This window comes from Symphalangus syndactylus, chromosome 6 (assembly GCF_028878055.3).
Source record: "Symphalangus syndactylus isolate Jambi chromosome 6, NHGRI_mSymSyn1-v2.1_pri, whole genome shotgun sequence".
In the NCBI taxonomy this organism is placed as follows: Eukaryota; Metazoa; Chordata; class Mammalia; order Primates; family Hylobatidae; genus Symphalangus; species Symphalangus syndactylus.
In genome coordinates, this window is record NC_072428.2 from 47,784,909 (window position 1) to 47,802,722 (window position 17,814).

At 37.3% G+C, this 17,814-nt stretch overlaps 1 protein-coding gene and 1 non-coding gene across 19 annotated transcripts in view; one reads left to right on the forward strand and one right to left on the reverse strand.

Moving 5' to 3' along the window:
* Positions 1 to 17,814, forward strand: part of STK33 (serine/threonine kinase 33) — a 229,170-nt gene that overhangs the window by 30,838 nt on the left and 180,518 nt on the right. The window lies entirely within an intron of this gene.
* Positions 16,795 to 16,925, reverse strand: LOC129485592 (small Cajal body-specific RNA 20). The gene has a single exon (XR_008658730.1). It is a non-coding gene; the product is annotated as a small Cajal body-specific RNA 20 (non-coding RNA).

Sequence of the window (17,814 nt, forward strand, 5' to 3'; positions counted from 1 at the left end):
TAGTTTTTTTAAAATTAATTTTTTATTGTGGTAAAATATATATAAAATTGACATTTTAATCTTTTTTTTGTTTTGAGACTGGGTCTCGCTCTGTCACCCAGGCTGGAGTGCAGTGGTGCGATCTCGGCTCACTGCAAGCTCTGCCTCCCGGGTTCACACCATTCTCCTGCCTCAGCCTGCTGAGTAGCTGGGACTACAGGTGCCTGCCACCACGCCCGGCTAATTTTCTGTATTTTTAGTAGAGACAGGGTTTCACTGTGTTAGCCAGGATGGTCTCGGTCTCCTGACCACATGATCCGCCCACTTCGGCCTTCCAAAGTGTTGGGATTACAGGCATGAGCCACACCGTGCCCGGCCCCATTTTAACCATTTTTAAGTGTATAATTAAGTGGCATTAATTACATTCACAATTTGTTACAACCATCAGCACTATTTCCAAAACATTTTTATCACCCTAAAGAGAAACTCTGTAAACTTTACTAGTGACTCCTTATTCTCCCCTCGCCTATCCCTAGTAAAGTTGAATTTACTTTCCATCTTTATGAATTTGCTTATTCTAGATATTTCATATAAGTGGTATCATACAATGTTTGTTCTTTTGTGTCTGCCTTATTCTAGTTAGCATACTGTTTTCAAGGTTTTTCCAACTTGGGTAGTTTTGGCCTCACATATGCTTGTATCAGCTCTTAGCCGAGACTCATATGCATCCTTCTGCAGATTTTCGAAGCTGTCTTTTGTGCAGCTCTTTCCCTCAACTAAGCTAAACTGCTGGGCTTTTGGGGAGTTTGCTGCATTCTGGAAACTGCTTCTATGTGGTAAACGGGTGCAATCATGGAACTCATCATGTTTGCTTTCCCTCTCCCAGGTATTACAGTGCTGTGTCTTGTGTGATGGTCCAAAAACCATTGTATCATGTATTTTGTCCAGTTTTCTAGCAGTTTATGGCAGAAGGGTGAGATCTGTCCCCCTGTTACTCTATCTTGATCAGAAGCAGAACTGTCCTCTGTGTGTGTGTAACAGCTTTTACTGAGATGTAATTGCCATGCAATAAACTACCTATGCTTAAAGTGTACAATTTGATTTTTATATATGTGCACATCCATGAAACTGCCAGACAATCAAGATACTGAACATATCCATCAACCCCCAAAATTCCCTTATGTCCATTTTAATGTCTCCATCCTACCTCTCTCTGCCCTCCTCTGCATTCTCAGGTAACCTCTAAATGCTTTTCTGTCACTATAGATTAGTTTGCATTTTCTATGTAAATGGAATCATACAGTACTATGTGTGTGCACCAATAACTTACTCATTTTTATTGCTGAGTGGTGTTGCATTGTGTGGGTATACCACCATCGATTTATCTATTCACATGTTGATGGACATTCATTTGGGTTGTTTCTAGTTTTTGACTACTACAAACAAAGCTGTTATATATTTGGATAGGGCTTTTTGTAGACATATGTATTTATTTTTCTTTGGTGAATACCTAAGATTGGAATTATTCATTCATAGGATAGATACATGTTTACCTTATAGAAAAGTTGTTTTCCAAAGTGGTTTTACCATTTTACATTCCCGCCATCAACAAATGAGGGTTCTTGTTGCAAGAACCTTACATCCTTCCCTAATATTTGGTTTTGTCAGTCTTTTAAACTTTAATCTTTCTGGATGATGTGTAGGGATGTCTCATTGTAGTTTTAACTTATATTTATCTAATGATTAATAATTTTTTGAAATTTTTATCTGTTCATCGAACACTCATATATCCTTTATAAAGTATCTGTTCTTTTGCCCATTTTTTTGAAAACAGGTTGTCTTTTTATTTTTGAGTTGTAGGAATTCTAATTTTAGATACAAGTTTTTTTTAGATATATGTATTGTGAATATTTTCTCCCAGTCTGTGGCTTGCCTATTCATTTTCTTTTTTCTTTTCTTTTATGTATTTTTTTGAGACAGAGTCTCACTCTGTTGCCCAGGCTGGAGTGCAGTGGCACAATTATGGCTCACTGTAGCCTTGGGCTCAAGTGATTCTCCCATCTCAGCCTCCCGAGTAGCTGAGACCACAGGCGTGTGCCACCATGCCTGGCTAATTTTTGTATTTCTTGTAGAGATGGGGTTTTGCCATGTTGCCTAGGGTAGTCTTGAATTCCTGGGCTCAAGTGATCTGCCTGCCTTAGCCTCCCAAAGTGCTGGGATTACCGGTGTGAGCCACCATTCCTGGACACCTATTGATTTTCTTAATGGTGTCTTTTGAGGACTAGAAGTCTTACATTTTGATGAAGTCTAATTTATCAGTTTTTCTTTTATAGCTAATGTTTTCTGTGTTTTTTCTAAGAAATCTTTAACTTACCTGAAAGTCATAAAAACATTCTGTATTTTCTTCTGGAAGTTTTTAGTTTTAGCTTTTGCGTTTGTGTATATGATCTATTTCAAGTTAATGTCTTTGGGTGGTGTGAGATAGGAGTTGAAGTTCAATTTCTGTTTTCCCTTATGGATATACAGCTGTTTCAGCACCATTTGTTGAAGACTTTTCTTGTGTTGTTGAATTGCTTTGCTAGCCTTGTCAAAAATCAGTTGACTTCTGTTTTCATTGATTTATCTATTCTTATACCAATACAACAGTGTCTTGATTACTGTGGCTTGATAGTGAGTCTTAAAACAAGGTAGTGTGAGTCTTCCAATTTTGTTACTTTTCAAGATTGTTCTGGCTTTTCTGGGACCTTTGCCTTTACTGATGCATGCTAGAATCACTTTGCCAATTTCTATAAACTGTGCAGCCAGATTGAGAATCATAGAATAGACCTTGGTAAATTCATGCCTTGTGATGTTTTTAAGAAGTCATTTTGGGGACCTTCTCTGGATAATATTCCTTGGGAGCACCGGGCTTTATTCTGTTTGAATGTCTATGTCTTATAACTCCTAAAAAGGAAATTTATACTATACATACTTTTCTTTAGGTCTTTGCCTAGGTACAATTTCCTTGTCAACTTTAGTGTCTTTGGTGGAACTGAATTGTTACTGTTCCAATCTTAATAATATAAATGTTGCTTTAGTACAAGAAAAATAAGAAGGTAATATAGCACATAATCCATTAAGGTCTGTCTACAAAGGATATGTCAGAGAATAAGATTTTTTCTCTGTAGTATCAGAATCAATCTTCCTTCTGCTGCATTATATTTCCTAGACAGTTATTAGGGAAATGTTCAGGGACACAGTTTTATGGAACTGTACTTAGTGAAGTATCAAATACTATAATAAATAGCTTTCTTGCTTTTATATTTCCAGATAAACTCAAGTTTTCAAAAAACTTCAGTCTAATTTTTGCTGTTATCTTGAAATACATGCTTTAATAGCACCACACTTATTGGTGACTTTTAATAGCAGAGAGAATTATGTTACAATATGTATGATGCTTTCTAGAAGTTGTCTGACCATACTGTGGTATTCATTTTTGTAATTATTTTTGAGTTGTGGTTTTACACATATAATTCATTGTCCACGATTTATGATCCCAGTTACATAAATCAGTTCTTTTTAGTCTCTTGTAAATGTTACGAATAATACTTTGGAGGAACTTTTATGCCATCTTAATGAGTTCATGTTTGTATTGAATAACTGAATTGCAACTTGCAGTGTTCCCAGAATAGAAAATGTGAATTACTAAAATGAATTTGGGTACTTCAGGACTGTGATGGAAGGAACTAAGAACTATATTTTATTTAGTGATCATATTGTTTTATGATAAAAACAAGCTATTTTGCTCTGGATGGCAATTATTTTGTACTAAGGAAGTACCTTGGAATTATAGACCATCTTTCAATTTTATGTGCATTCCTGTCAGCTGAAAATAATTGCTGATTTGGATTTTCCTTGGAAAAAGAGGTGGAGATTATATTATTAACCTTGTAGGGAGGCATATTTTTTAGTCATTAGTTGGATATATTGCTGTAGAAGCCGTTGAATATTGTTTTAAAAAGTTCAGAATCTTGTAATATAAGCCCAAAGAATAAGCTAATTATAGAAAAGTGCTACATTATATGATTCAGATAATCTGAGACTAATGACTAATTTAGTGTGTAGCTAGGTGCTAATTGTATGTGCTGTGGATATTAAATGTAAAGGGTTCAAAGCCTGGAAAGATCCACATGAACTTGGAGCTGTTAGTTTGTTTTTGGTTTAAAGGATAGAATCCAGTGTTATTCATCATGCCCATATTGGACAATGAAAAGCCTTCCCAGTATTTCCTACAAAAGGTTACCCGGGTGTAGTTACATGCCTCTGATTTTCCCCGTTGCTCTGTTTATATAGGCATAGCTCATATATTTTGGGAAATGGGAGGAATAGCTGTATTGGTGCTATATTGGTTTGTTATAGCCAATCCCTAAAGAAGTGTGTTCCTGTAAAGACTCTTTTGTTTTTCTTTGTATCCTCTGAAATTATGATTTGCCTCCAGCCATAATTTCTTGCAGCCACAAATAGTAATAACTAATAATTTTATAGCACTGAACTGTGTACCTTACTGTGTTCTAGATACGTTTCATATTTTAACTAATTTGATCTTCATGATAACCCCATGTGGTAGGTAATATTCATTTTTTCATTTTACAGATGGGGAGCCAGATAAATATTACATAACTAGAAAGTGACAGAGGTGAGCTCTGAACCAGAGTCTCTACTGTTAACCCTAGTCTATGCTTTAATTGACTTAAGAAGTAAATTTTACTAGTAATGTTTTAAACATTGTTATTATTATTATTATTTTGAGACATGGTCTTACTCTGTCACCCAGGCTGGAATGCAATGGCTTGATCTTGGGTCACTGCAACCTCTACCTCCTGGGCTCAAGCAGTCCTCCCACCTCAGCCTCCCGAGTAGCTGGGACTACAGGCACATGCCACCACCCCAGCTAATTTTTTAGTATTTTCAGTAGAGATGGGGTTTCACCATGTTGCCCAGGCTTGTCTCAAACCCTCCCACAGTGCTAAGATTACAGGCATGAGCCGCCACGCCCAGCCTTAAACATTATTTTGACAATGTCATAGGTTAGACAGTTATAACTGTATTAAAGTCCTGAGAAGCTCACTCAGTAATTTAAAAACTTTCCACTAGAGGTCAGTCTATCACTTGGCAATATAAATATTTTCTGCTTTCTTAGTGCAAAATTTCATTTACTAAATTAAAGAAGTATGCTGTGGAAGAGACTTGGGTAGCACAATAGATTTTGAATTGGAAACATAATAAAAAGTCATCTTTATAGTAGTAAAAGCATCTATGACTATTACAAGATGCAATATTGGTTCAATTGACTGTATTTGCAGAATTTAGTCAAGATATCCTATGAGATGCTATCTGGCATAGAAAAGGCTAATGACCCTGATCTTTAGTTGTTGCCTCTAAATGAACCACACATTAAACATTAGACCAATTTTGTGTTACTAGTACTTCAGATTCTTTTTCTTGACTCATTTAATTTAGTCAAGGACTTGAAATATACCTGGAGAGTAATGAAATAGTGAAAATATTGAGTGTTTACTAAGAGATATTCTGATAATTTTAAGACAATGTGGATCTAAGATTTTTTAAAAAGTAGCCTAGAGGCTTTCACTTCTCAACTCTCAGGTTTTGGAGATAACAAGGAATTGAATTAAGATGCAGAAACTGAGGGTCTATTTAGAAGCTGCATTTTGAGGTAACTTCTTTGCTTGTAAATGCAGTCGTATTTTGGAAGGATGAAATATAATTAATTAATTAGAGTCTTAACTTGGAAGGATTAAATATAGCTGGAGAGTCTAGCATGGTCCTGAGTATGAAGTTATTAATCAGTTGACCAATGATGTTATTTATATGTAAATAATGATTTTGGCTTCTGTAGGTTAAATAAAGCCTTTTAGGCAGCCTTCAAACTAACTGAAAAATCTGACTTGACTTCAGATTTGTCACACTGGAAATGAATGGCCACAGGCAGAACAGGCCAGGACAGGGAGGGAAGTTACACAGGAGGGATGGGTTGGCAGAGTTTGTAAGTTTGGGTGGGTAATAACTTAACCCAGGGGATTGTCGGTGGAGGGATGAGGGAGTCCTGTAGCTAGAGATAGGCAGAAGCAGACAGGATATTTGGGTTCTAGGTAAACAAGGTGCATTTAAGACCTAAGAAGTCTTTAGAGGCAGCAGAGATGAACAAATGAACGTGAAGGTGAGAGTTATTGATTTCTAATGGTACCTATCCCTTACTATGTACTTATTTATGTGCCAGGCACTGTGCTAAGAGCTTTATATACATTATCTCTTTTTCTTCTTATCATAATCTTGTGAGGTAGGTTCTAATCGCTTTTCACAGACAAGATGACTGAGGCTGAATGAGTTTCAATAACTTGCCTTCGGTCGTAGAACCTGTAAATGGCAGAACTGATATTTGAACTCCGGGATTATGACTCCGGCTGTGAAACTCTGCTTTTGGATGCAGAAGGTATTTCTTTTTTTGCCCCAGTTTTATTGTGCCTGCCATGTAGGGATGGCCATAGGCTTATATCCAATGGGAAATTAACCCCATGGGTAAACCCCAATTACAACAAAAGCAGAGAGTTATAACTTCCAGGGAGGTGGGGGTTGGTATTTTTGTTAAAAATGTGAAGTTTTTTAACCTTTGACTATAAATCATGGTGAAAAACCTATATTCTCCATGTAGCACTGATTAGATGGTGGCGAATCCATCTCCTGTACTTTCACTACTTTGTTATTTTTTTTTCCTCTTCTAAAATCCACTAATTATCTTACTAGGTGTTCTCTCTGTTGGCTTGGTTTCTCATAAATGACACTCCTGGAGATGCCCTCTCAAGGGCTTTCTAGAGTCATAATAGGAAGAGTAGTGGGCAAACCTAAAAGGAAGTTTAGGGATCACTAATTTGGTCTGTCAGTGTACTTTTGTCACTTTATTTTTACACCTGCAGGCAGCAGTGCTTCTGAGACCTTTTAGTCCTTTAAAGATAGCTTTGATCCTAGATCTCTTTCTGCTTAGGATATGTTTTTGAAGGGATGAGGACAGAATGTCAGCTTTCTTCTCCCAAAGGCACCGGTTGTTGAATTTCCCCTGTAATCTGGGACTTTCATCATTTCCTCCATGTTGATGGTGGCGCTAGACCTGGGGAATAGCATTTATCTTTTGTTTTTTGACCTAAGTGACAGGTAATGGTGAAAGGTCCATCAGCTAAGAATGCTTTTAATAAGGCTCTCTTTTTTGTGGTTTAGCCAGGGTCCATCTGTGGTTAACTGCAAAAAGTATTTCCCAAGTTCCTTCAGTCTTTTCTTCTGAAGTTGCTTGAAGGTGATACTTAGGAAGAGTACATTCACATGCTATACAAGGGCAAGCAAATGGAAAGTTCTCTTTCTATAGCTTTTTATCTCTTGGGTGAAACTTTGGTTTATTTTGACAAAATAATACAGAATTCTTAACCTAGCAGTATAAAGTAACACCAGATTCACAAGGGGCAAACTCTTCTCAGCAGAGCAGGCTCAGCAGAATTGTGTAAGGCCAGAGTGCCTGCTTTCTTCCATAAGGCTTTGGGATTAAATTTACTCATCTCTCTTTTTTAATCCATCAATGCCCAAAGTCATCTCTCTCTCCTATTTGCTGTTTCATAGAGAAGGAAGCCATTTGATGGGAATTTCCTAAATTCCCTACAACCAAATCTATATACTTACTTCCACCTGTTAGCATCCGTCTTCCTCAGATAGCTTTCCAGCTGGCCTGCCTGCTACTTTCCACTCTTGATTCTCTTACATCCTGCCTCTAAAGTCATATTTTACAAATAAAAATCTGATTATGCCACTCTGCTACTGAAAAAGTGTTTATTTGCATGCTTGTAGGATAGAGCCTCAGATCTTTAACATACCTTATGAGGCCCTATAGATATTGCTCCTTGTCTACCTCACCATCTTTGACTGACAGCAGTGTAGCTCTTTTTTTTCCCCACAGTTCAGCCATACTGGTCCCTTTTAATTTCCTCAAATCTGCCAGGTTTCTTCCTGGTTCCTCTTTTTGGAATGCATTCCTCACTTTCTCTGGCTAACTGATTGCTGTCCTTCGGGTCACTGTTTGTGTTACTCTTTCTGGGAAATCCCAATGTAGTCATACCTCTTGTAATTATTAAGTTAGTGACATTATTTTCCGGGTGTTTTTATTACCAGGAAATTCAGTTCTCACTCTTGAGGACTCTTCCTTCACTTTGTGTATTATGTAAGAACTGGGGGTTCCAAAGGGTTAGTCTCATGTACCATGTGGAGGGTGAACTCGAAATCTGAAAAGTACAATATAGCTGTTGCTGATAAAGACTGTTGCTGTTGAAGAATGGTCCTGCACAGCCCAAAGGGACTGATTATTTATGATGACCTGCCCAAGATGTAGAAGTTACATTTTACATTCATATATGTACAGACTTACGTTCATACTCTTAGTCATTGTTTCTCGAAGCATAATCTTGTGTCATGGTGGTTATAGGCTGGGTTAGAGTCACCCTTCCTCGTGATCCCCTGGGCTGGATTAAGCTTGGGACACCAACCCAGACAGCTCCTGCCTAGTGAGTATTCTTTTGGTGCCATTTGTATCCCTTCTTCCCGAAGATTTTGGTGAGGGCAATGTTAGGTTTACTTCAACAGCTAACTTTGAATCCCAAGGAACACTCCCAGAAGGCCTATGGGCTTTATATCCCAAGAAAAAAGATAGTTATTGCTAGGTTGTATGCCCAAGGAAGGCCCTACTTACGCAGATACGGGGTACTTACTCATTTTTGCAATCTGTCACTATGGGAGGCGACTTAAGTGACTCTTCATACAATAAAGTGAGCTTCAAGGAGACTTGCCTCTCCTTGAACTGAGAAGCAACTCAGAGATTCTTTAGCTAGAATAATCTAATCCATAACACTTGGGGACTCTAATCTCTGCTTAAACAGCTACCCCTTTACTTACTTATTGATCTGCTATTCTTGTGATTTTTAAAAATAGTAATAGTCTGTTTTCCCCGCTATAATGTAAGCTCCAAGAGGGTAGGAACTATTTCTGTCTTCTTCATTGCTGTATCTTCAGTGCCTCCCAAAGTGCCTTGCACATAGTTAATATCCTATGGATATTTGATGAGTGAATGAATTTTAAGTTTTCCAAAGTAGAATTTTAATAGTAACTATTACTTCTAAGAATGCAGAAGATATTCAGAAAAGTAAAGCCATGCTAACCATATTCCCTATCATGAAACTAATTGAGAATCAACAAATAGAATGAAAAGCAAACAAAAAAAAATCTGTGAAACTAGGAAATGGCTCAGTTCCTAGCTATGGACTAGAATCTAAGAGTATAATGAAATATGGATGAAATCAAAGGGGATGCTAAAATCTGTTATACACCTGTTTAGACGGTAAACAGAGTGCAGATTTCACTGAAAGTGGGGGCCATGAGTATCCCATCCTGTAAGGTTTTAGTGTTGGGACACGCCATGGGAAAACCTGGAAAATCCCCAAGGAAGCCAGTGCAATATCTCAAAATGGAGACAGAGAGAAAGAGAGAGAGAGGAGAGAGAGACAAGAGGACAGTATCTTTTGATTTCTAACCTGCAGTGAAGTGGAGAGGAAGAAAGAAGAAATGACAAAGAGCTATGTAGCAGTTAACTGAATCAAATGAACATAAATGAATAACTAATAAATTAGCAAACCAAAGCTAGTTAACTGCTTTACTCTAAGCATGCAGAATGAAGTACATTTCAGATTAAGAATTATTTTAGTAAACAAATTCTAGAAAAATACATCTGTATTCACTTAAAGAAATTGAAGGGGAACATAGAATTTTTAGAAATTGGAGTTAAGGAAAGCAAGGCAATCCCTCTCTGGTGGTCAGGGTCATAGGGTGTGAGGATTTATAGCTGTTGGCAACCATGTTCTGTGCCTTGTGGGAGAAATTGGTCTGTCTGTGATAGTGACAGCCAAGCCAACACATTGAAGCAGAAATAAGAGACAAAAGAAAAATAGCCCTAGTTGAGATAAGCAGTCCTGGTGGCATTCAAGTCTGTGGTTCCAGTTATCCCTCAGGCTCAGTTACACTTTATACATTTCCTAAAGTTATATGAGGTACTGCATTGTCTTTCTGATAAATTCTTTTTATCTAAACTATTTCAAGTTAGGCTTATGCCATAGGCTTTCAACTAGGAATTCTGTATGATATGTAGATAATACAGGCAGAGAAGATCCAACATATGTGTTATTGGTGTGCCTGATAGAGAGTAGAACGAATGGACAATAATTTCAAATATATCATGGGGAAAAGGCCACCAGAGATTAAACAGATTAGTAATCTGCAGATTCAAAGAACACAGAATTCTAAAAGAACTGAAACAGGATGATCAATATCAAATAAGTATATAACAGTAAAGTTAGTTGTGCTTCAAGATTAAAAAAAAGAATCGCCAAGCATCCAGACAGAAAAAGCAAGTCACCGAAAGGGGGAAAATGAGACTGGCTTCTGACATCATGGTAATAGCCAAAGCCAAGAGGCAGTTGAACCGTGTCTCTTGAGTTTTGGTGGAATGTGTGTAGGCAGGGAATAGTGTGACCCACAGATTTAATACCTGGTTAAGCTCTTATTTATGCATAAAGATAACAACAAATATTCTCAAACATTCAGGGACCTAGTCTCTGAAAAAATGCCTCATGAGTAAAATTAATCATCTAAGTGATAAATAAAAAGAACTTGAGAATGAAGAAGCAGAGATAGGAAGGGGTTGACAGGGCATATGGAATCTATTTAAAAATAGACCAAGTAAAGTCTGAATAACTGCGTACTATGAAAACAGAAGAAAATGTAAAGGCTCTAAAATTAATATTGAATAAAGGATTTATGTAACAGATATAAAGAGGGGAAGGGAGAATAGGTAGAGGTTTGTGAAAGGTATGAACTCCCATTTATTTTCGTGGAGACAGAGTCAGTAGATACAGCCTGTAGTTGATGAATCTACTAGTCTCAGTTGAAATCTAGGCACTGCCACATACCAGCTATGCATTCTCAGATGAGTTTAATTCTCATAAGTGGTTATAGAATCTTCATCTGTGTCTTGGAGGTAACGATACTACTAACCTACTAGGGTTGTTGTGAAGATTAAATACAATAATGTGTATCAGGTACTTAGAACAGTGCCTGGCCTGAAGTAAGCATTCAATAAAAATTACCAATTGTTTATTATTATTTGAAGGCAAAAACATGGGCAGATAATTTTATAATCTTGGGGCAGAGAAGGCCTTTCTAAGCATAACTTTCAATCTAGTGACCATAAAAGAAAAGATTAATTATTTGACTTCATAAAAACTAAAAGCTTTTACATGACAAAATCACCATGGTAAGAATCAATGAACAAATACCCAAGTGGGGGAGAATAATTGCAATATATTTGACAGAAGAAGGATTGATATCATTAGTATTTAGGGATCACTGATAAGTCAACAAGAAAAAGATGAGAAAAAATCAGTACGAACAGATATTTTACAGAAAAAATTTGAAAAAATACTTAGCCTCATTTATAATTAGGGAGATAGAAATTAAAATAAGATGCTATTTTTCATTTATCAAATTGAGAAAGATGAAAAAGTTCAAAAATATCTAATGATAGCATGTGGTAAAATGCACTCTCATATCCTTTCTTGAGGGCAGTCTGACATTTATCAAAATAATAAATGCTCACACATTTATCTCTACAGTGCTACTGCTAAGAGTGTATTCTACAAATATATTCATCTTAGTATACAAAGATATATGTAAAAGGTTATTGCATATAGCATAATTTGTAATAGAAGCCATTTGGAAGCAATTTACTTGACTGTTGATATAGACTTGTTAAATAATTTAGAATGCTTATATATATTGGAATATTATGTAGCCATTAAAACAAAAGAGGTGTAAACATATATACGGATAATGAAAAAATGGTTAGGCTATAATATTTAGAAAAAGAGTAAGTTACTGAGAATATGTATAGTATGAGCTTATTTACAACAATATATGATTTATACTTAGGCTATGTATATGCAAAGAAAATTTCTAGAATGTTACACAGAACCATTGGAAATGATTATCTCTGAGATGGAGAATGGAGATGCTCTGGACTCTTATTTTCATTTTATACCCTCTGGACTCTTTCAGTTTTTATTACAGCAATTATTTTCTAATTTTATAGTAATTAAAAGCAAACAAAAATAATATTTTAACCAGTAGTGACTATATTGCTTTTGAAAATGGAATTTAATATTCTGGGAATAAAATTATGGGGTAAAATAGTAAAACAAATCAAGTAGGTTCAACTAATGTTTGTTCAACAAAGATTTAGGAAGCTCCTACTTTGCATGACATACTAAACTGAGCTTAGCTTGTGGAACAGATAATACTTGATAAATGCTAAAAATAGTGGTTCAGACATTTCTCCTAGAGGTTAAATTTTCTTAATTAAAACCAGATGAAATAAAGTCTGTTAGTGAACCCTGTTTTTATTACATGATTGTCATGCCACCAACCTAGAAACTAGCATGAGGGGCAGGAAAAAATGCCAAGGTTTGTGAACTTGGCTATGCCATTTTGTTGGCTTTGTGCTTTGGTTGTCACAATATGGCTGCTGAAGGTGTTGGGGATATTGTGAGACGGTATATTAGTGATAATGCTCATGATGACAGGAGAAGATCCTGTATTCCTGAGCAAAAACTAGATTTGATCAAATGCTGTATTTACCAGTGCTATTTATATTTTGTTGCTTTAAAGGCAGCAGTTTTGTGAAGAAGATTGTAGTTTCATGGAGGCAAGCGGACCCCTACATTTTCTAGGGTTTGGCCATGTGAATTATACAAGTCTATTTAGAAATTGTGGCTGTTTTCTATTAGAGAGTCTGTGATTCTTCAAAATCTTGTGATTTCATTGGGTTCAAGACATTTTGAGGAATGGGAAATGATTGCAGTATCCAGTTGGCATTAGCTGTTTGAATTTTAATACCCTCACAGTCAGTTGTGCTATATTAACACTTGTTTTGAAAACGTGAATTTGCTGCCATGCCATTGATATATTAGGAAGCAATTTGAGCATAAGTGAATTTCATGTTTGCGTTATCCATGATTTTGTCAGCAAGAAACACCAGGTGAACACAGAATACAGCACACAGTTGAACTGAGCCCAGCAGGAACACACAAAACGGACACATGTACACACCTGAAATATCTACCAGCTACCTCAGTTCACCACAAGTTATGAGCCACACCCACCTGCATCTGGTGTCACACCTTTCCTTCTGATTTCAGATAACCTTCTTTCTGGCACCCATGATTAATTCAAAAGCTACAGTCTTTCAAATGCCTATATCTATAAGTAAACTTCAGGGTTTTTTCAAGGTAAGGTGCTATATATTTATGTTTCCTAACCATTTAACATGTACAAAAATGCTATTTTTTTTTATTAGGTTTCGTGTGTGTGTGTGTGTGTGTGTGTGTGTGTGTGTATCACTGACAAAGATTTGGAGTTTTGTGTCCCTAGCTACATTTCCCCCGTAAGTCCTTGTTTGTGCCATTTTTGCATAGTGTAGTGATTTTTAGGAATGTAGGTATTTCCTTATAGTGAAACTCACTATATCTCTTTGAACAAATTTATGCTGGTCTTTTTTCCTTTTCATTTTAAGTTTATGTAGTGCATCTGATTTGCAATAGTTAAACAGCTCCCTGCAAACAAATGAATGATGGAAATCTTATTTTTCCTTTTGTTGCAGGTAATCCATTGTACCAAGTTAGCTCAACATGTCTAATTTTAAACCAACTTCTCTAGTTCCTTATTGGCAGTTGGTTAGGGCTTCATGTGTCCTAGTGAATTGAGTGATTTTTCTAAGTTAAATTTTTGTGAAGGGCTGCATCTTGAGATAAGGTCCCAAATGCCTCATGTTGAACTCCTTTGGACTTCTCTAGACTTCTGTGACTTAAGTTTCATTACATTGCTAATCGTCCATGTTTATTATTATATAAAGAAAGCCTTGCACCAAGTTTGTGGCATGAAGTAAGTACATAGGTATAAACAGCATGTGATTGAAAACCAAGTATTTACTATTTGGAAGTGAATTACTTGTTTTTTTAAAAAAGCTTAGTCATCTTTTTTGAGGGTTTTTTTTCTACTCCAGTGATGATATAGGTTAAAGTAAAAATCTTTCATTGAATGCTGAAGTTCCTTTTTGAGGTTCTAACATGATATACATGAATAAAGGAGTTACAAGTTTATAATTGCCTTCTTTACATCTGACTTATAATGCTTTCTTGTGCCCAGGTTGCATTCCTTATTCTAGTTCACTTAGTAGTCACACTAGGAATTATTTCTGTAAAAATATGAGAGATAGGAATGTATATTTTGACTTGAACATTTGCTTTAAGGTTTTCCTTGTGTAAGTACAGGTTTTTATTCTGATTTTGGCACCTAAGAATTCAGCTTTAAGTTGAAATTTAAGACTTCCTGACTTCCTTTTTTCCTTCCTTTTTTCCTTCCTTCCTTCCTTCCTTCCTTCCTTCCTCCCTCCCTTCCTCCTTCCCTCCCTCTTTTCCCCTCCTCCTTCTCCTCTTCCTCCTCCCTCTCCTCTCCTCTCCTCTCCTCTCCTCTCCTCTCCTCTCCTCTCCTCTCCTCTCCTCTCCTCTCCTCTTCTCTTCTCTTCTCTTCTCGACAAGGTCCCCCTCTGTTGCCTAGGGTGGAGTGCAGTGGCACAATCAAGGCTCACTGCAGCCTTGACCTCCCAGGCTCCAGTGATCCTCCTACCTCAGCCTCCCAAGTAGCTGGGACCACAGGCATGCACCATGATGGCCAGCTAATTTTTTTATTTTTTGTAGAGATGAGGTCTCACTATGTTGCCCAGGCTGGTCTTGAACCCCTGGGCTCAAGTGATCCTCCTGCTTTGGCCTCCCAAAGTGTTGGGATTACAGGCATGAGCCACCATGCCTGGTTTAAGATTTCTTTTAATTTTCTCTTTGAAATAAAGTATCTTAGTCAATAGTAAGTGCATCTAGCAAAGAGGGGCATTACTATGGTGACCCTAAAATCTGTTCTTCTCTTCTTCATTCATTCATTCTTCATAGAACAAATATTTGTTAGGTGCCTAATATGTGTTACATCATTTTAGGCTCTGGAGAATATAATGATGAGCAAAAATACAGTCTTTCCCCTCACAGTCTAGTGGGGGAAATAGACTTTAATTAATGAGTGACCAAAATATATACTTATAAATTGTGATAAGTGCTATGAAGAAAGTGTACAAGTTCCTTTGAAAGAGAAAAACAAGGGGACCCAATTTGGATAAGTGATTTAAAAAAGGCCTTTCTGAAGAAGTGACATTTAAACTGAAGTCTACAGGATAAGGAGTTTACTGGAAGGGAAAGGGGGTGGAAGGATTTCCAGGCAGAGGCAAGAGGTTTTGTGATATCATTTTATAGTACTTATGACCTTTTTAGATGCTTATATAATTAGGTACTAGTCTATGAGCAAGACAGTTTATAGAGCTGTGTTACTGAAAAGATGCATATAAATTACATTTTTATAAATGAATTCCTGAATTCCTGCAGGCTTACATTATACTTACTGTGCTATATCATCTGCATTTGATTGATGTTCAGTTACTTCAATTACTGCTAGATTGATCTTTCTAAAGCACAACTTTGATGATGCGTTTTTCTGCTCAGAAATCTTTACCAGCTCCCCAATTACCCAATAAAATCCAGACTTCTTAGCCTCATGGTCAGGCCCTCCTCAACTGGCCCTAGTCTCAATATTCTACTTAACTTTACTCCTATTTCTGAGGTATTCTCTTGGCCAACAGAACTTCTGGATGATCATGGGTGCTTTCTTATGTGCCCACCTTCACTTGCATTGCTTCTTTTGCCTTACAATCTGTTCATCTCCTTCTTAGACTGCCCAAATCCAGGCCCATTTCAGATGTTAAAATTTGATCTGGGTGTCTTCTCTGATCACCCCAGCTGGAAGTTACTTCTTTTTCAACTGACTTCTTATGGCATTTTTATTTTTACTGTTCTTTAGGTACTTTTCCCTTCTTGTTTTTAAAAAACATTATTTTTAATTGACATCATAATTGTATACATTTATGGAGTAGAATGTGATGTTTTGATACATGCACACAGCATGGAGTGATTAAATCAAGCTAATTAACATATCCATCACCTCACCTTTTTTTGTGGTAAGATAATTAAAATTTACTTTATTATTTTTATTTTTATTTTATTTTAAGATGGAGTCTCGCTCTGTCGCTCAGGCTGGAGTGCAATGGCTCAATCTCAGCTCCCCACAACCTCTGCCTCCTAGATTCAAGCGATTCTCTCACCTCAGCCTCCCGAGTAACTGGGATTACAGGCGCTCACCACCACACCCAGCTACTTTTTGTGTTTTTAGTAGAGATGGGGGTGTTGCCATGTTGCCCAAGCTGGTCTTGAACTCCTGGGCTCAGGGAATCCACTCACCTCAGCCTCCTAGTGTGCTAGGATTACAGGTGGGAGCCACAGTGCCCAGCCAGTTTCTTAATTATTTTTAAACGTGCAATATGCTGTTACTGACTATAGTCACCCTGCTGTGCAGTAGATCTCAAAACATTCCTCTTATCTATCCTTTGACTAGCAGCTTTCCATTCCTTCCCTCCTACTCCCCCCAGCCTCTGGTAATCGTCATTCTACACTCTACTTCTATGAGTTTGACTCTTTTAGATTCTACATACAAATAAGATGGTGTGGTATTTGTCTTTTTTTTTTCAAATGCCCAAGGGAGGTAAACAAGGCTGCCCAGCTCTCAGCAGTCATGATGATGATTCTCAAGGGCCATCTTGGCCTCCAACCCTGGCTGAAGAGAAAAAAGATCCCCTACAGCCCTATGGGAGAGAGGTCCTCTGTCTTTCTGTGCTTGGCTCATTTCACTTAACGTAATTTCCCCCCAGGCTTATCCACATTGTTGCAAATGACAGGATTTCCTTCTAAAAAAGGCTGAATAGTATTCCATTGTGTATATATGTCACATTTTTATTCATTCATCTGTTGATGGGCACCAAGGTTGTTTCCACATCTTGGCTATTGTGAGTAGTGTTGCAGTGAACATGGGAGTGCAGATCTCCTTCTGACATATTGATTTTGGTTCCTTTGGGTATGTACCCAGCAGTGGGATTGCTGAATCATATAGTAGTGATGTTTTTAGTTTTTTTGAGGAAACTCCATACCGTTTTTCATAATAGCTGTACTAATTTACATCCCCACCAACAGTGTACAAGTATTCCCTTTCTGTGCATCCTCACTAACGCTTATCTTTCATCTTTTTGATAACAGCCATTCTAACAGGTGTGAGGTGATATCATCTCATAGTAGTTTTAATTTGCATTTATCTGATGATTAGTGATGTTGAACATTGTTTTCATGAACTAGCTGGCTGTTTGTATGTCTTTGTAGAAATGTCTGTTCAGGTCATTCACTCTTTTTTTTTTTCTTTTTGAGATGGAGTCTCACTCTGTTGCCCAGGCTGGAGTGCAGTGTCGTGATCTGGGATCACTGCACCCTCCACCTCCCAGATTCAAGCGATTCTCCTACCTCAGCCTCCCCAGTAACTGGGACTACAGGTGCATGCCACCATGCTTGGCTAATTTTTTGTATTTTTAATAGAGACGGGGTTTCACTGTGTTAGCCAGGATGGTCTTGATCTCCTGACCTCGTGGTCCACCTGCCTCGCCTCCCAAAGTGCTGGGATTACAGGTGTGAGCCACCACACCCGGCCAATTCACTCATTTTT